This window comes from Hippopotamus amphibius, chromosome 8 (genome assembly GCF_030028045.1).
Source record: "Hippopotamus amphibius kiboko isolate mHipAmp2 chromosome 8, mHipAmp2.hap2, whole genome shotgun sequence".
Classification (NCBI taxonomy): Eukaryota; Metazoa; Chordata; class Mammalia; order Artiodactyla; family Hippopotamidae; genus Hippopotamus; species Hippopotamus amphibius.
This window is the reverse complement of record NC_080193.1, coordinates 17300015-17320046: the sequence shown is the minus strand read 5'-3', so window position 1 is coordinate 17320046 and position 20032 is coordinate 17300015. Positions and strand designations below refer to the sequence as shown.

At 43.2% G+C, this 20032-nt stretch overlaps 1 protein-coding gene across 1 annotated transcript in view; it reads right to left on the bottom strand.

Annotated features, from left to right (window-relative positions):
• The window catches only part of TMEM233 (transmembrane protein 233), a 45604-nt gene that overhangs the window by 25271 nt on the left and 301 nt on the right, over positions 1-20032 (bottom strand). The gene's annotated exons all lie outside the window — the stretch shown is intronic.

Below are 20032 nucleotides of genomic sequence, written 5' to 3'. Positions count from 1 at the left end.
CTGAGGAAGTGTGACTTCTGCACATCTCAGCCTGGATGGAATCTGAACTTTGACCACTTATGTCTTTTTTTTTTTAAGAGTCATGCATTTTATTTAATCTTGCTACCTCCTTTGAATTGAATTATTTCATGATATTACTTGTTTTACCATATCCAGGTCAATTATCATTCTTCTGAGAACAAAGGCATAATCAACAAAAACAATGCGTAATTCTCTATTCTTAATGTTGTTTGCTAATATAGTACCTTTTCTCAAAGAGGGTGATTTCCTTTTTTTTCCTTCCATAAAAATTTTATTGGAGTACAGTTGATTTACAAGGTCGTGTTAGTTTCAGGCGTACAGTAAAGTGAATCAGTTATACATATACATATATCCACTCTTTTTCAGATTTGACCACTTATGTCTTAATGTAGCATCCAGGACGTCTGCCTGCTGTTCCAGAAACTCCAGATACTTATCGGAATCTTATCCTAAAATAACTCACGTCAGTCCATCCCTTCAGGACAAGATATTTCCCTTCTTGAGTCAGAATCAATCATAATCCTGACAGATAACTTTAACAACCTTGTGGCTTTTGCCTTGGTAAGTCCCTGACTCTCTCTCTTCCCTGAAACACTCTTTCAGTTTCCTCTGAATCTATGTCTTCTGAATTGCAATTCCGTACACCCCAATGAACTCATTTCTCATTTGCAGGCTTCTGCATTTCCTTGGTCAACAACTCTTGGTGTGACTCTCGGTTATTTACTCTGTTGCTTATTGACGTGATTGTTTTTGACTATGAGCTCCAGGAGGGCAAACACCACGTCTCTCTTTACTGACCACTCCATTTCTGGTGCCTAATGGAGGGCTCTTAGTATCCCTTTAATTCCCTTATATGAGGTCAGAAAACCAAACAAATCCACAAGCAAAGCAAACAGACACCAGGACAGAACAATTGGCCAGCATAACTTTCTGACCAATCAAGGCAACCTGTTATTTTGGTACTGGCAGGATGAAGGCTAAACTGAGTCATCTAACGCTCTGTGTCAGAGTTCTGAAGGGTGAGCTTCTGCCTCAGAATGGCAGACATGGGTTTGCTGTCTGAATGACCAGAAGAAAGAATTTTCAGCTCAAAGTCAAGCACTCATGAAGGCATTTTAATTCTTTAGCCTTCACTTCATAAGCTAGAGTCACTGACAATTTTTCACTTAAATGGAACCTACCCTCCCAATATTTGTATGTGTGTATGTGAACTGTGCTCTGTGCAATTTTATTACAGATGTTATACAACAGTTATATGAACCTTTAATAGTAGCTGAACCCAAAGGAGAATAAAGCCTTGGAAGGATGGATCTGAATCTCAGGTTTCCTCATCTGTAAAAATGGGGATAATAGTACCTACAACACAGGTTGGTGGTGAGGCTTAATTGAGATGGTATAAAAGGGCCCAGCATTACCTCAGGTAATTTTGAAAACAGTGCAGAGAGGTTTGCATTAACAGTCGTAGAGATGGGAAAACCTAGGCTCAGAGAAATTAGATGGAGGGATGGAGCTGGGATTAGAATGCAGGAGTTGAGAGCAGAGCCTGAACCCACACAGTGTCTGCCTCTGAATCTACTGCCAGCCTAGTGTTCCCATCGCAAGCCAAAGGAAAGAGAGGCTACAAGCAAAAAAAAAGGCAGGATTTCACTAAAAACTTAGCAACATGCACATAATCCCCTCCAACAAGGCTCACAAAGCAAGTGAGAGAAGCAAGGCCCAGACCACCCACTGAAGAGGAGAAAATATTTGCAAGTTACATATCTGATAAGGGACTTGTGTATCCAGAATATATAAAGAACTCTTACAACTCAACAATAAAAAGACAATTAGAATTGGGCAGAGAATGTGAATAAACATTTCTCCAAATAAGATATACAGGGACTTCCCTGGTGGCACAGTGGTTAAGAATTTGCCTGCCAATGCAGGCGACACAGTCCAGGAGGATCCCCACATGCCGAGGAGCAACTAAGCCCATGTGCCACAACCACTGAGCCTGTGCTCTAGAGCCCACGAGCCACAACTACTGAGCCCATGTGCTGCAACTACCAAAGCCCGTGTACCTAGAGCCTGTGCTCCACAAGAGAAGCCACCGTAATGACAAGCCTGCGCACCACAATGAAGAGTAGCTCCCTCTCGCCACAACTAGAGAAAGCCCACATGCAGCCACGAAGACCCAATGCAGCCATAAATAAATAAATAAATAAGATATACAGACAGCCAATAACCACTTGAAAAGATGCTCAATCTCAGTAGTCATTAGGGAAATGCAAATCTAAACCACAACAAGATACCTACTAGGATGGCTAGAATAACAAAGACAGGCAATGACAAGTATTATTGGGGATGTAGAGAAACTGCAATCTTCATACACGGCTGATGGAAATGTAAAATGGTGTAGTTGCGTTCACAACAGTCTGGCATTTCCTCAAAAAGTTAAACAAAGAGTTACTATATGACCCAAAAATTCCACTCCTAGGTATCTACCCAAGAAAATGGAAAGCCTGTGTTCACACAAAAGTTGTACACATATATTCATAGTGGCATTACTTATAACAGCCAAAAAAAAAAAAGGAATCAACCCACATTTACAAGAACAAGTGAATGAAAAAAACAAAATGTTGAACCATCCATACAATGGAATATTATTCAATTTTAAAAAGAAGGAAGGACTTTCCTGGTGGCACAGTGGTTAAGAATCCACCTGTCAACGCAGGGGACACGGGTTTGAGCCCTGGTCCGGGAAGATCCCACATGCTGCAGAGCAAATAAGCCCGTGCACCACAACTACTGAGCCTGTGCTGTAAAGCCCACGAGCCACAACTACTGAGCCTGCGTGCCACAACTACTGAAGCCTGTGAGCCTAGAGTCTGTGCTCCACAGCAAGAGAAGCCACCGCAATGAGAAGCCCTTGCACCGCAACAAAGAGTAGCCCCCACTAGCAGCAACTAGAGAAAGTTCAGGCATAGCAACAAAGACCCAATGCAGCCAAAAATAAATAAATAAATTTATAAAGAAAATAAAGAAGTGTTGACACATGCTGCAATATAAATGAACCTTGAAAACATTGCCCTAAGTGAAAGAGGATGTGGGGGTCCAGGGTAGGTCACCCTAAAATATGCCTTAATGGCATAATGAGTATTTTGAATTAAAGTTACCTAAGAAACGGTCAGTGCAAGAGGGACACTTTGACCCTCCTTTCTGTCTCCCTGAAAGCAGGAAAAAAAATCTCTCATGTGAAAGGCTGCACTCCCTGCATCTGGAGGTATAAAGACGTCCTTACTGCCAGATATAGGGAATTCAGGCTGAGAAACCTGTATAAAGGAACCTTGTTTCTTTTAAAACTTACTAACCCAGCTCAAACCCTGTTCAGATGCTTTACTAATTGAGCAACCAAAACCTAAGTTTGTCCTGTCGATTCCTCACAAACTTATTGTTTTATTGTCTGAAAGGTATAAAGACTACCTACTTCGGCCACTTCTTTGGTCCCATTTCTAGAGACCTCTGTGCACAGGAATTAAAATTTGTTTCTTTTGCTCCTGTTAATCTTTCTGATGTCAATTTTACTATTGGTCCAGCCACAAGAACTCAAGAGGGATAGAGGGGGAAAATTTCCCTTCCCCGACAAAGCCATAGACGAAAGATCACATAATATATGATTCCATTTATATGAAATATCGACAATAACTAAACTCATAGAGACAGAAATTAGATTAGTGGTTGCCAGGATCTGGGAGGACAAGGGAATGGGGCGTGACTGCTAATGGGTATGGGATTTCTTTTAGAGGTGGTGAAAATTTATTGGAATTAAGTAGTGGTGATGATTGCACAACCTTGTTAATATCCTAAAAACTACTAAGTTGTACACTGTTCTGTTCTGTTTTTAAAGAAGCAAGACCTAGTGATAGAGCTTTTACACCTTGAGGGCTCCAGTGAATCAATGATGCAGCCCAGAGAGACTGGTGGGATCTGGCAAGAGATGGTGGCGGGGCTTAGAATCAGCACGGGGGTGCCTGGTGGTTACTCCAGAGCCTACCGGAAGCAGCAGCCAGGTCTGCACGTGTTAAAGCAGGTTAGACTTTTGTGGGAGCATGTGAGAAACGTCTCCCACAGAGATGTACAGAAGGAATTCTGCGGGGGGGGGGGGGTGGATAAAAAACAGTGAAACCTGGGCAATCAAGCCTCATTTAAACTCACAGATCATTAATGCCCAGGGAAGCTGGGATCCAGACAAAAATAGATCCTGCTTCAGGGACCAAATTAATTTTGAGTAATTGTTCTAATTTGCAATGAGGGTTGAAGTAAGAGTACACCAAGAATTGATGTTAAATCTGGGAGCAGGTTGGCTTGAGACCAAAACAAAGTAATGGTTTGTTAAGAGCGCTTGTGTGACATCCCACTGGATAACAGAGCTCTATTCTGTGGCCTGTTCTGGGATTCCTTCCTGGGGGAGTTAAATCCATTTTACATGGATGACACAGATGTCAAAGCATATGTCCCTGGAACACACAAAGCTTATTCCACCTCAGGCCCTTTGCACTTCCTGGCTCTGACCGGGTCTTTCCATGGCTGGCTAGTTCTCACCCTTTAGCCTTTGCCCATCACTCTTTCTAAAGTAGATTTTCTTCACCACCTGCCCCCACTAATCCTTCTCTCTCATACTTCCCTGTTTACTCTCTTCACAGTGCTTATCACTCTGAAACAATCTTGTTTATGTGCTCACTTGTGTATGGTCTGTCTCTCCTGACTCGTATGTAAGTTGCCGGAGAGCTGAGACCTTGACTGCCCCATTTGACAAGCAGTGGAAGGCTGTGGCTGTCCTGTGCTGCCCACGGAGCATTGGGTAAGTCTGCCCAATTTGAGGGCAGAGTAGATCCCTTTGGTTGTGGGTCTGAAGCCACATGCTCCAAACAACTCATCTGTTTTGTTTCCTGTGCTTTATTTCTTAACTGGTTCAGAATTCTTGAGGGGAAGCAGAGTGTTTAATTTGCTGATCTAACATGTAGACTGCGTCTAGTCACTGAGAACCTGTTAGCTCAGAGATGTTCAGAATGTCAGCTGTATAAAGCCAGCATCTATCTTCCCAGTCGCCATAGTGTCTGGCACATAGTAAGTGTACAAAAATTGTTGTGAATGAATGAATGAATGTGTGAGAATCCCCACCTCCTGCCTTCTACCCTTGAGAAATGTCAGCTGAAAGTTTCCCAGGTCCTGTGGTGCCTTCCCCGTGGGAACCAAGCACACTCAAGTGATGTTTCTTTGTGTTCACTTAAAGCTCTCCTCCCTCATCTGAATTCCTTCTCCCAGCTTTTCTCTTTGAACTTCAGAGTTAACTGCCAAGCAGTCAGCTTCCTACCATGGTGGCAGGAGTGAGGAATGGTCATAAATGGAAGAGGAGGCTGGTGACCCAGTCTTTCCCTGTCCTTGACCATGAGGATGTCTATTTGCCATACCCCTGCCTCCTCTGTTTTCCTTCTCATTGATAATGGGTCTGGGACTCTGCCACAATCAAACACAAATGTGGAAGAGATCTTTGGGGGGTTCATGGGACGTTTGAAGGGATGGAGACATTCTCTTTGGTGTCTGCTATTTCCTTCTGTTGGTAGATGCTTACTGAGGAGATAGTGTGGCTGAAGGGAAAATATTATGAACCACAAGTCCTTCAAAAGCATGAAGAACGCATCTCAGGAGCATCAGGTGCCCTCTACGTGGGTGAGAGACGGGACAAACAAGTGGGCTTAACTATGGAAAACAGTAAGGAGGGTCTTGAAAAAATTAAAAATAGAACTACCACATGATATAGCAATTCTATGCGTGGGTATACAGCCTAAGGAAATGAAAATAGGATCTTGAAGATTTATCTGTACTCCCATGATTATTGCAGCATTATTTGCAAAAGCCAAGATATGGAAGCAACTTAAGTGACTATCAATAGATGAATGAATAAAGATGTAGTACATATGCACAGACAGTGGAACACTATTCAGCCATGAGAAAGAAGGAAATTCTGCCATTTGCAACAATATGGATGGACCTTGAGGACATTATGCTAAGTGAGATAAGTCAGACAGAGAAAGACAAATACTGTATGATATCACCTATATCTGGAATCTAAAAAAGTCAATGTCACAAAAACAGAATAGAGTGGTGGTTACTAGGGGCTGGAAGTTGGGGAACGGGGGAAATTGTACGTGTACAAATTTGCAACTAGTAGATAAGTCCTGGGGATCTAATCACGGCATAGTGATTATACACAATACTGTATTATAAACAACAAACTTGTAAATATCAAAGATCTAATAGACTAGATCTTAATTCTCATCACAAAAAAAGATGATACTGTGACATAATGAGGTGTTAGCTAATGCTACAATGGCAGTCAGATTGCAATACATAAATGTATCATACCAAATTATTCTACACTTCAAACTTACACAAATTACATGCCAATTATATCTCAATTTTTTTTTTTTTAAAGTGGGCTTATAATAGTGGAGGTGAGCTTCTGCTTAGGTAAAAACCCAGTAAAAACAGACCCAAAACAACAAAACTGCTGATATTTTCTAACCATTTCCTTTGGGCAGAAACAGTGCTAAACTGTGCTTCTTCTATCCTTAGAGATTTTCAAGACTAGAACAAAACATCAGAATAAAACAGCATTCATCTTGAGTGAACTACAGAGTTAACCATTTCAGCTTGATACAAATATACAATTTAGAAGTAGAACCACCTTTCAAGGTGAAGAAAAATTCACTTATTGCCATCCCTTCCTCCTTGTTGAAGATTTTTCTTGTCTTTAGAAAAATCCTTACTTATGACTAGAAATGAGGTCTAAACATTATAGAAGCGTTGGAAAATAGTAAAAACTTACTATAGTAAAATCTAAAGTTATAATAGTTGAGGTTTACCAAATACTTTGCATATATTATCCTATTGCATTCACAGGACAACCCCTTGGAGGTAGGTGATATTATTTCCAATTTATAGATGAGGAAACTGAGGCTCAGAGGTTAATTAGCTTCATCAACGTCACATAACAGCGAGTAGGACAGCCGGGATTCAAACCCTGGTGGACCTGAGGATGGAATCTGAGCCCTTAACCTTTAGTTATAACATTGTCCATAATCCTGCCACTTAGAATCATTTTAGACATTTTGGAATGCTTTCTAGCCTTTTCCCTCATGCATGTTCATGTGTTGTGGGAAAACATTCAGAAGTCTTTCTGAAACCTTGAAAATGTTACAATAAATATGGCTAAAAGGAATTAAAGTATGTGGGCCGAGCAACTGGATGCAGGATGTCCTGCTTGAGCAGCGGAGGAACTAAGGGTGCTGGGCGTGGAGGCCATGGGGGCATAGGCTACCGTGGAAACAATACTGACCCTCTCTGGGGGCGCAGCCTCTTCCTCATTTGCACACCTCATATCACCCTGTTTGGCCCCGGAGGATGGCTGGTTAGCCAGAGACGGGTAAGATTCCTCAGGGGAGGAACAACTTAAGACAGGCACAGGCACAGTCGCAGAGGGGCCAACAGGGGTGGGGCACAGACCCTTACTCCTTCTGAGAGAGGTCTCCTGCCCCCACGGCTGCGCTGCTTCCCACATCCAGCTCAGATCGGCACCCAGGAGGCAAACAGAGACCTGGCTAATAGCAGCTGCCCTTCTGCTGTTCTTGCAAAAGACCACTGCTCCCAATCATATGAGGCCTTTGTTTGGTTATTTCAAAGTAAAACCTTGACTGTGGGACGAAACTGGGAGTGTGAGAACCTTATGCTATCTTGCTTCTGGAATGCTGAGAGCTCAATAAAAACAACGTGGGATGAAGCAGCGGGGCTTTTGATCCTAGAGGTCTTGAGTCCCCCGGTCCCATCTTTCTCTTAAATCTGTGTCTGTGTTTCTTTAAGCTTGTGGCACCCGTCACTCGCCCCGAGTGGCCGAGCTGGTCTCGGCAATGTGTGTACGTGTATACGGGTGTGTACGTGTATATGGGTGTGTGGATACTTTTAATTGGCAAAGAACGTGCAATCTTATTGCATATACAACTTTATATTCTTTTTTCACCTACTTGATCTTTTAAACATTCCCCTGCATGATAAAAATTCTTCAAAAGCATGATTCTAATAGTTATAAAATATTCTATGTTCTAAATGGATGTATTATAATTTACTTAGTCAATCTCCTCTGTTGGAAATCAATCTTTATCTACATCTTTAATTTTTCACATTTAAACCACAACGACAAATATTAATTAAGCAGTTACTCTGAGCCAGGCACCATGATTCATGTCTATTAACTCATTTTATAATTCATTTCATAGCTAATGCTGGGATGAACACCTAATACGTAATGTTATGGCTCTCCATTTAATGAAATTTTAAAAAATCTCTTGGTGAAGCTTTCCTTGTATAGATCTCGCTTGTTTCCTAGGTTTACTTCTGGTATTTTAATTTGTTATTTGCTATTGTGACTATGCCAATATTTTGATCTGCTGAGTTGCCAATAGTGAAATTCTAATTTTAGAATATGTTTCCTTTTCTTCAAAACACCTGTACTCTCTTTCAAAGCCAACCTCATCTTCATCATCCCTTTATCTCTAGCACATATTTGGCCAATGGGAAGTAAGTGAGGGTTTCTCTCTTTCTGTGTCTCTGTGTGTGTCTCTCTCTGCCTGTTTCTCTCTCTCACACACACACACACCTGTATAAATTTATATCAATGCCTGAATGTAGTCTGAGATACTTCTATCCAGGTGTAAGAACTCTCTTTATACAGATCAATATTGTCTTAGATTCCAGACTCCTAGATAGCAAGCTCCATCAAAATTGCCTGATGGATGTGGGCACTCAGTAAATAGCTTCGGTAATAATGTCATAGTTTTCAGAGGACTCAGGGATTTCCTCTTTAGATTTTGCTTGCTCCTAAGTTCGTCTACCTAAAGGTAGCTCTGGGAATTCAGAGACTAGGCTTTCAGATCACAAGGCACGTTTCCTTGTCATCACCATTCATCCATTCATGCGGGTCTGTCTCCTTCTTGGACGTCTGGGCTGTTTCTCTTCACAAGTATCTTCAAGGACAAGTGAGAATTGTCCTTTTGCCTGTCTATCCCTAAAATAAAAAAGGTAGAGAGAAATTCTGCCAGGCTTGATTGAAGGTATTGTATTGTATGAATGCTGGGGCAAGTCTATTAAAAGAAAAAGCTCTCAGGACATCAAAGCTGTGTTCCTATCAAAGGGCAAGCATAGCCATCTGATTATAATGCTTCGAGCGGCCAGACTGTAAATGTCACGGGAGTGAGGACTGTCATGTTTGACTCTGTCCACTAGGGTCACCTTTCTGAGCCTTGTTTTCTCATGGGTAAATGCGGAGGACCGCTTTCACGTGTATATCGCTGGAATTTTGTGAGGAGCAGGTGAAACTGTGTCCATGTGAAAATGCTTTGAGAAGTAAATACATATGGACAAATGTAATAATAATAATAATAATAATAATAATAGGAATACCACACTATCAAAATTATCCAGAACAAAGAACAAATGAAGTTATCAGAAGAGGGAGTTAAAGATAGGAGGTGTCCTTCAGTTTGGGGAACAGAGGTCATGAGGTGACGGGTAAAGGAACCAGAAAGACAAATTTCTGAATTCCACCTGGAGAAAAAAAGATAATGAGGGAGGAGGAACATCAGCAAAAGTCTGGCTAGGGATACTCATTACAAATATCTGTGTTGGGCTCAACATCAAAGAATCAAACAACCCAATCAAAAAATGAGCAGAAGACCTACACAGACATTTCTCCAAGGAAGACATACAAATGGCCAACAGGCACGTGAAAAAATGCTCAACACGGCTAATTACTGGAGAAAGGCAAATCAAAACTACAACGAGGTATCACCTCACACCGGTCAGAATGGCCACCATCAAAAAATCCACAAACGATAAATGCTGGAGAGGGTGTAGAGAAAAGGGAACCCTCCTACACTGCGGTGGGAATATAAATTGGTGCAGCCACTATGGAGAACAGTATGGAGGTTCCTTAAAAAACTAAAAATAGAGTTACCATATGATCCAGCAATCCCACTCCTGAGCATATATCCAAAGAAAACCATAATTCAAAAAGACACACATACCACAATGTTTACTGCAGCACTATTTACAATAGCCAAGACATGGAAGCAACCTAAATGTCCATCAAGAGAGGAATGGATAAAGAAGATATGGTACTTATATTCCATTGTATTCCACTCTATATAAGTACCATATCTTCAATGGAATACTACTCAGCCATAAACAAGAGTGAAATAATGCCATTTGCAGCAACATGGATGGATCTAGAAATTATCATACTAGGTAAAGTCAGACAAAGACAAATATCACATATCACTTATGTGTAGAATTTAAAAAAAATGATAGAAATGAACTTACTTACAAAATAGAAATAGACTCACAGACACAAAAAACAAACTTATGGTTACCAAAGAGGAAAAGAGGGGGAAGGGAAAATTGGGAATTTGGGTTTAACAGATACATGCTACAACATATAAACAAGGATCTATTGTATACCACAGGGAACTATATTCAATATCTTGTCATAACCTATAATGGAAAAGAATCTGAAAAAGAATCTATCTATATGTATGTATATTTACATATATAAAAAACTGAATCACTTTGCTGTATACCTGAAACACTGTAAATCAGCTATACTTCAATAAAAAATCAAAAGCACAAGATCTGAGCAGGAAAATAAAAAACTGTGTTGGAAGAAGTGCGGAGAGGTGGGTCTCTAGGCAAGAAGGTTAGGGATGGACACCCTGCATTATCACTAATTCTAATATCAGCAGTGGATCAACTCATTTAAAGTGAGAACGAATGTATCATTAAGAACAGTATTTCCCCACATGCGTTCTGTGGCATATTAGCCTTAGGATCAAAAGGCAACAAGCTGGACTTCCTAGGTGGCGCAGTGGTTAAGAACCCACCTGCAAATGCAGGGGACGTGGGTTTGATCCCTGCCCCAGGAAGATCCCACATGCCGCGGAGCAACTAAGCCCATGAGCCACAACTATTGAGCCCATGTGCCACAACTACTGAAGCCCATGCGCCTAGAGCCTGTGCTCTGCAACAAGAGAAGCCATGGCAATGAGGAGCTAGTGCACCACTACGAAGAGTAGCCCCTGCTCGCCACAACTAGAAAAAGCCCGTGTGCAGCAATGAAGACCCAACACAGCCAATAAATAAGTTAATTAATTAAAAAAAAAGGCAACAAGCTTAGTAAATGCCCCAGGCTATACTGTTCCATCCAAAAGCCACAAGAAACAGTGGCTGGCCAAAGGCTTCATGAGACGCCCAAGGAAAGGAAACAGCTCGCTTCTGCTTAACATTTGACTTCTCAATTTCCTTCCATATTCCCTACCCTCTTTTTGATCAAACTTGTTAACATAAGGCAGAACCAGTTGTTTGAGAAGCATGGTTTTGGAAAATCTGGTTTAATTCTTGAACTTATAGAAATGGAGATTTCAGACATATTCAGGCTCCTGCTCTGAAGGCATCATATTTCTGGATGAGCAGCTTTGAACAGAAAAGAGTGTTAGTTGAGAACAGAAACCAATTTCCAAAGGTGGACCCACTGGCCTGCAGTGCTGGGGGTGTTGGTGAGTTCCAGATGAACCAGGAAAGCTATCCTGGGAAACCAAGCCTTGCCTAACTTCACAGCAACCCTTGGCATGAGCCTGGCTTTCCTGGATTTTTTCCAAAAAAGTTTTAGCAGAAATGCAGAGCAAAGAGGGGAAGGGAGTGTAATCCTCAAAGATAAAGGCAGGAACAAACTGAGGCCTTTGTAGCCAGCCAGCCAGCCAGCCATCTGTCCATCAAACATACATTACTTACTACCCACGGGCTCAGCACTGTGCTAAGTGTTGGGGTTAACTGTGCAGCTGCAAGGGGCTCGCCTCACAAATCTGTGCAAAGGAGGAAAGGAGCTCTAAGAGAAATCTGTTTAGAGTATAGTGGGTACACCCTAGGGTGAGGGCAAGAGGGCGATCAAGAAGGGCTTCTTGAAGGAGGTGATTTTCCAGCTGAGCTTTGAAAGAGGAGTAAAATCTGCATTTTAACAAGAGCCTCAAGTGGTGAAGTATTGAGGAGCACTGTTCTAGGATGTGAGACCTCCAACCTGGCCTTCTCTTGAGGACTACTTGAAGGTGTCCTTCAAAGTCATCATTAAAATTCATTATAAGTCAGACAGAGTTTGCTTATTAACTAACGACAAACTGCATCTCAACCATGGCCTGTTTCACCAACTCATTTAATAGCTGCTGTTTTCTGTGGAGAAAGGGGAACCCTCCTGCACTGTTGGTAGGAATGTAAATTGGTACAGCCACTACGGAAAACAGTATGGAGGTTCCTCAGAAAACTAAAACTAGAATTACCATGTGACCCAGCAATCCCACTGCTAGGCATATACCCAGAGAAAACCATAATTCAAAAAGATACATGTATCACAATGTTCACTGCAGCACTATTTACAATAGCCAGGACATGGAAGCAATCTAAATGTCCATCGACAGATGAATGGATAAAGAAGATGTGGCACATATATACAATGGAATATTACTCAGCCATAAAAAGGAGTGAAATTGAGTTATTTGTAGTGAGGTGGGTGGACCTAGAGTCTGTCATACAGAGTGAAGTCAGTCAGAAAGAGAACAAATACTGCATGCTAACACATATATATGGAATCTAAAAAAATGGTATTGATGAACTCAGTGGTAGAGGAGAAATAAAGACACAGAGGTAGAGAATGGACTTGAGGATATGGGGAGGTGGGGAAGGAGAAGCTGGAACAAAGTGAAACAGTGGTATTGACATTTATATACTACCAAATGTAAAATAGATAGCTAGTGGGAAGCAACTGCCTAACACAGGGAGATCAATCCCATGACTGCTGATGAACTAGAGGGGTGGGATAGGGAGGGTGGGAGGGATGCTCAGGAGGGAGGCGATATGGGATATATGTATAAATACAGCTGATTCGCTTTGTTGTGCAGCAGAAACTGGCACAAAAGGGTAAAGCTATTATTCTCCAATAAAGATCGAAAAAAAAAAGTAGCTGCTGTTTTGTCATCTGGGCAATGTTTAACAGCTTTGAGTGGGACTTTTCTTTCTTTTTCCTTTTTAACAAAAAAACACCCCCTTTTATTATGTAAATTTTCAAACGTATTAAAAAGTCAACAGAATAATTTAACAAATCTCCACGTTCCCATAACCCAGGTTCGACAACCATCTATCAGTGGTCAACCTTGTTTTATCTATATCTCCCACGTTATGTTATGACAAAGCCATTATAAAATTTTATCAGTCATTTAAAATGGCATTTAAAATGTGTTTTCTTTTATAAGAACCCACAGATTAACATCTCGTATCTATAATAATCTAGGACTTACTAGATTTAAAAGACCTATTCAAAGGACCCCAATAGCAGTTTAAACTTTATATTTCCAAATACTAAATGTCAGTGGCCACCCTCCCCTCTGCCACATATTGGGGAAGCTTATGAAAGTAGCCCTCAAGACAGGGGCTGCTTGGGTGATGTGCATATCTAAAAATCTATGGGTATCTATAATAGAGCTTTTCAACAACGCTGACACAGTTTAGGCAAGGTCTTTGTCATCTGAAACCATCTTAACCTCTTCAGAGCTTCAAGCGCAGGAATTCGTAAGAAATAAGTCATTGGTGTCCATAATATTAATAACCTATTCCTCAGCTGACCATAATGTGAAAAGAGCCACAGAAGAGAGAAATCACACCAAGAGATCCAACGAACTACAATATTTAGAGCTTCAACCTGTAAGTGATGGTAAGCCTCCTGGGTCAGCTACCTGAACCAAGATCTGTTATTTCCAAGTTCTGCCTTGGTCACTGGAAAACAACAACAGCAACAACAAAACCCCAAAACAAACAAAAAAACAAATCCCCCCAAACCCCCACATGAAAAACTCCCTTCTAAGCCTATTGAAGTCCAGTTGAAACACAGCTTTGATGGATGGATGAGCCCTGGTAGAGCCTAGGTCAGAGAGAAAAAACTCCTTGTTTGGTTTGTCTTTCATCCTGTGGATGTTTACTTTCTTTTTAACCACAGACCTTGTCTTTTAGAGCAGGTGTGGTCAGGCTCTGGGCAGGGCTGTGGCTTACTGCACCAGCCCAAGACCAGATAATGCCTTCAGATTTTGACGATGGCTTCAGATCAATCATCTGTTATCAACTGCATCTTCTGCTGGTTTATGAGACCTGTTGCTTTGTCTCGAGGATTTCTCTTTGCCATTTTTGTGTGTGTGTGTGTGTTGGAGCCCTTTTCTTGATCCTGGGTCCTTCTCTTTCCTGATTTACTTCCTTGTATTGTGGGAGCACATCCTCCCATAGCTTTCTGAGAAAAGGTATATGTCAGGTTTTTTTTTTTTTTGAGATTGTGAATGTCTGAAATTAATATTTACCTTTAGGCTACAGCAGTTATTTATTCCAGTGACACATTTACTGGTCATTGCTTTTATTTTTCATCAAATCTGCTAGTCTCATTAAAAATAGAAAAACTGCTACTGGAAAAGGTAATGGCTTATATCCCTAAAATATATGCATCAGCATCATCAACACCGATGAGTTCTAGCTGTGTTTTAGGTAATGCCATGAAACCATTTAAATTTTACCATTTAATCTCCACGGCAGCACCTGAGTTGATACTGTCACATCCCTTATTTTACAGGGTTGAAAAATCAAGCCTCAGAAAGACTGAGATAATTGCATGAAATCACAAATGTAGTAAAAAGCACAAAAGGATTTGAACCTCACTGGCTGGTATCTGGACAGATTTTGTGGGAGTGAGGGAGAAGAACTTCTGTTGAAAGAAGGCTTATAATTCACCTAATTAAAACTCATTGGGGGGGGCTTCCCTCGTGGCACAGCTGTCAAGAATTCGCCTGCCAATGCAGGGGACGTGGGTTTGAGCCCTGGTCCGGGAAGATCCCACATGCCATGGAGCAACTAAGCCCGTGCGCCACAACTGCTGAGCCTGCGCTCTAGAGCCTGTGAGCCACAACTAATGAGGCTATGTGCTGCAACTACTGAAGCCCGTGTGCCTAGAGCCCGTGCTCTGCAACAAGAGAAGCCACTGCAATGAGAAGCCTGTGCACCACAATGAAGAGTAGCCCCCACTCGCCACAACTAGAGAAAGCCTGCACGCAGTAAAGAAGACCCAACACAGCCAATAAAATTAAAAAAAAAACAAACAAAAAACTTATTGGTAGGACTTTCCTGGTGGCACAGCAGTTAAGAATCTGCCTGCCAATGCAGGGGACACAGGTTCGAGCCCTGGTCCAGGAAGATCCCACATGCCACAGAACAACTAACCCTGTGTGCCACAACTACTGAGCCCATACTCTAGAGCCTGTGAGCCACAATTACTGACCCCACGTGCCGCAACTACCAAAGCCTGCGCGCCTAGAGCCCATGCTCCGCAACAAGAGAAGCCTGTGTGTAGCAACGAAGATCCAATGCAGCCAATAAATAAATAAAATAAAATTTTTAAAAAATCAGGATTAAAAACAATAACAACAAACTCATTGGCTATTTTGTACCCATACTTAGCATGACCAAATTGGTTCAACTATGCAAAAGACTGTATCAAAACATCATAAAACTGAGAAGAAGCGGGAGAGTAGTACAGACATATATATACTACCAACTGTAAAATAGTCAGTGGGAAGTTGTTGTATAACAAAGGGAGTCCAACTCGAGGATGGAAGATGCCTTAGAGGACTGGGGCAGGGAGGGTGGGGGGGAATCGAGGTGGGGGCGTCAAGGAAGGGAGGGAATATGGGGATATGTGTATAAAAAACAGTTGATTGAACCTGGTGTACCCCCCAAAAAAATAAAATAAAATAATAATAAAAAAAAAATAAATAGTAGAGCTGGAACCCTGGCTCAGATCCACAAAAAAAAAAAAAAAAACATCATAAAAAATGGAGGCTCGGCATGGACTCACTTCCAGTCTCTTGAGCCAAGTAGCAAATTCCAGCTGCAAATCCAACAGCCTAAATTTGCCAACACTCCTGCAACCTGAGTGGAACCTTTTTTCTTCCAGACCCAGTAGGGCAGAGACCATGCTGATCTTATTTACCGCTTGATAGAGGTAAAGGAGTATACCAGTGCCTGGAATAGAGCCTGGCATATAATAGGTGTTCAATAAATATCTGTCGGATGAACAAACATTCTTTCTCCAGGGTAAAAGCCAGGTGGATAGTCTCCAGCATTCTATCCTTCAGATGGAATAAATGGAGATAGCCAGGGCTGGGTGGGAGTACAATGAATAAGGCCTGAAAACCACTCTGGGCTTTACTTTCTAAGCCATGTGCCACATCTGTACGGAGGGTGCCATTTTCAAATTCACACGTGCAACATGGGCTAGCAGTGGACCAGTCTGGGGGAAATTCTTGAGATATGTGTCCCTGAAATTGAGTACAGGTTAAGTGCACTTTCAACAAACAGACTTTCAGTATTGGGGGGAAGCAAAGACTTTCATGTCCCTGCCTCTAACAATGCATAACCCACCAGTGTTCTGATACAAGCCATATTGTACTAATTCTCACGGGTGGTGCACTGACTCACAACCCCCAGGACCCCCTTAGTTCTGCACAGGATGGTGGAAAGATCACAGATGCCCACAGCCTGAAGAACACTCTTCTTAAGTGCATATTTTTCAAAGAAGTTTTACTATTCCCTAGCACCTGCTTCAACTTTGCAATTTGATAGAAGGCTTCTCAGGCTTGGTTTAATAAAGATATTGATTGTTTTGAGATTGCTGGCTCTTTTTACAGTTCTGGGAACTAGTTAAACTGAGCCTTGTCAATATTTATATCAATTTGCATTATCTCCCAGAGTTTCTTGATGGGGGTGTTATTGATGTTTGGGGTAGGTCAGTTCTTCATTGCAGGGACAGTCTCCAGCAGCGTAGAATATTAATATTCTTAGCCTTCCCTGGGCCCCCCCCCCCCCCCACCAATGTCAGTAGTGCCTCCAAATCACTGAGATACACAGATACTCCCCAGTATTTCCAAGTGCCTCCATGGGGAATAGCACCACTATTTAGTGCCTCAATTTATTACAAATTACAGATGAGTAAGATTTGAAAATAGCCAGGACTGAACACTAGGGAAAGAACACACCTGGCATTTGGTGCTACCTTCCTCTTACACACCCTTCCACTTCCTCTTTATTCTTTGGAGTCTTTATTATGAAATTTGTCAAATTGAGATCTGCACTGTTTCAAAGGGAAAATGCTTCCAGTACCTTAGAGGGAGTGCAATGAGAAGGGTGTAGGAAGCTCTTTTTAGAATTTGGATTTCATTAATTTGATGTTCTATTTGTTTTCATACATGACATATGATGTTTCCAGGCCCCAAATCTATCCATCTATCTGACAATTACTGCCCATACCTAGCACAAAGCTAGTGGCTTGACACGCTTTTATTCTGTTTTATCCTTACAACAGTTTTGCCTCCACTTAAAACACTTTTTACATTCTCATTTTCTAGATGAAGAAACCAAGGCATTAAAAGGGTATGAAACTTGGCCATAGTCAACTTTCTGACTCCACGGCCTACATTTTTTTAACAGAATGGTCTCCTGCTGTAAATCTAGTAAAAAAAGTCTTGATGGAGGGAATGGGGATGAGGGGCCAGAGAAAGGTTTCTATTCAAAGCACATACAAGTCTTATCCCCCAGGACACACCAAGTGGCATCATTAGCGTCCAACCTGTCACCAGCAGCTGGAGTTTTAGCTCCTCTCAGATGAATGCGGTTGGGTGGAGTCTTTGCAGGCAGTTTTCTAGTTGGCACTGGGAAAGCGGTAAATCGGCTGTTGATTCATTAATAAACCAGGACAGAGTGTGGGCACCAATACCAGCCAGAGAGTCTGCTGCTGCCTGGAGAATTTGGCTGCATCCTCCCCCTGCTTTGCTGCCAAAAAAAACCCCAAGACGGATATCTTGGGAGAGGAAGGAAGGGAGGAAACTGGCTGGTTGGTCCTAAGGAAACCGATATGGTGATTCCAGGGCTCTAGCATGGGATAAAGCAACAGGAGTAAAAGAGACATTATGACCCATTAACACCATTCATTCATTCATTCATTTCATAATATTTATTGGGCATCTACCATCTGCCAGATTCTCTTCTAGGTGAAGATACAGCAACAAACAACAAGCAACAAACAAATATCCCTGCCCTCATGGAGCTTCTAGTCTAATGAGGGGACACAGACAGTAAGCATATTAATAAGTGAAAGAATATATCAGGCGGAGACAAGTGTGCTTTGGGCAAAAAATAGCAGCGAAGGGAGAACAGAGCTTGGGGGTGGGGGTGGGGGTGGGGAGTTGATTTTAAACACTGATCAGAGAAGCCCTCAGCAAGTGACATGTGAGTCAAGATCTAATAACTCCACCATGCTGGGCACTGTTCCAAGCAGTTCACACTTGATCTCATAAATACAACAACCCCAAGAAATATGGCTATGATTATGCCCATTTTACAGACAAAGAGACTGAGGTTAAGAGAAATGTGGTGATTTCCGAGTACAGGGTGGAACTAGGATTTGAACCCAGGCAGTCAGGACTTCAGTGGCCGAACACTTGAATGTTGGTGCAGATAACCTACAAATGGGGTTTTAGAGAGGGCAAGCTGTATGTGCAAATGTTCTCCTTGTACTCAGCAAGGGAATACAGTGCCACCCATGGACGAGTACTTGAGCTTCCTCCCCCACCCAAGGACTTGAAGTGGGGGAGGGGGCCGTGGCTCTTAAATCCGTCCTCTCTGGGTCTGTGGCCGGGGAGCTGGGTCGGAGAGCTGGGTGGGAGGGGGAGGGAGCTCACTGCAAGGGTTGTCCCAGGACAGGGCCGGGCCAGCTGCTCCAGTCAATAAGGCTAGGACCTCGCGGGAGCTCCTTGCCCTCCTGGTGGGGTTCGCTCGGAGCTCCTACCTGGGAAGAAGAGGGCAGTGGAGGCGAACTCCGGAAGCGGGACAGGAAGCACCAGCTGCCTCTACTCCAGAGAGGCACACAGTTCCGGAGGCCAGTGCCCAGGGCGAGCAGAGCTGAGCGGGGCGAGGGAGTCCCCTGCGGGTTCCTGGGAGCTCCCCGGGCACAAGACCCGGAGGTGAAGGGGCGCCTGGGAGCCCTTGGGGGCCGTCAACAGAGGCGGGGATATAGTCCCTGTGCAGCAAATGAGAAAGGAACTACGACGTGCTGGGCTAGAAAGAGTAAACGAAAGGCGAGCGCACACACTGCTGGTGAGAGGGACAAAGCGGGGCGGGGGCGCCAAAAAAGGCCTGGAGAGCGAGTTCACTGGAAAGATGGGCCAAGGGGTGTGGAAGGGAGCCAAGGAGAGGGAACTGGCATAGGAAGAGGTGCGAAGTAACTGGTGTCCCAGAGAGGGCGTGCTAGAGTGTGGGGCCAGGTCTAGAAGACATCGGGGTCGCTTGGGGGCCCTCAGACAGTGGCGGAGGTGGCGCCCTGGGCGCAGCAAAGAAAGGACTATGTGCCAAAAGACAGAGTCGGTGCTACGCGCAGGAGAGCCTGAGCACCGGCGAGGCAAGGAGGGAGCAGAGCCTGCGCGCTCAGAGAATGGGGTATGCTGTTGCCTGAAAGGGCGGTGCGCTTTAAGGCTCTAGAAAAGCCGGTTGAGACAATCGGATGAGCGCCCACGAATGTCGGAGGAGGCCGGGAGAGAAGCCGGAAAGTCCAAGGAAGAACTTCCCCGGGTTGGAGACAATGCACCATGGGCGCTACTGGAAGGAAGTGGAAAGCCGGCCTGGGGGTGGCTTGGTCAGGGGTCTGAGAGCCACAAGGAGCGCGAGGAGCCGCTGATGGTTGGGGGGAGGCTGTGGAGAGCCAGAGAAAGGTGAGCAGGGGGCGCGGAGCACCAAAAAAACCCGGTGCGCGCGGGGAAGTGAGGCAGGGAGCAGTGGAGGGCAGAAAGAGCGA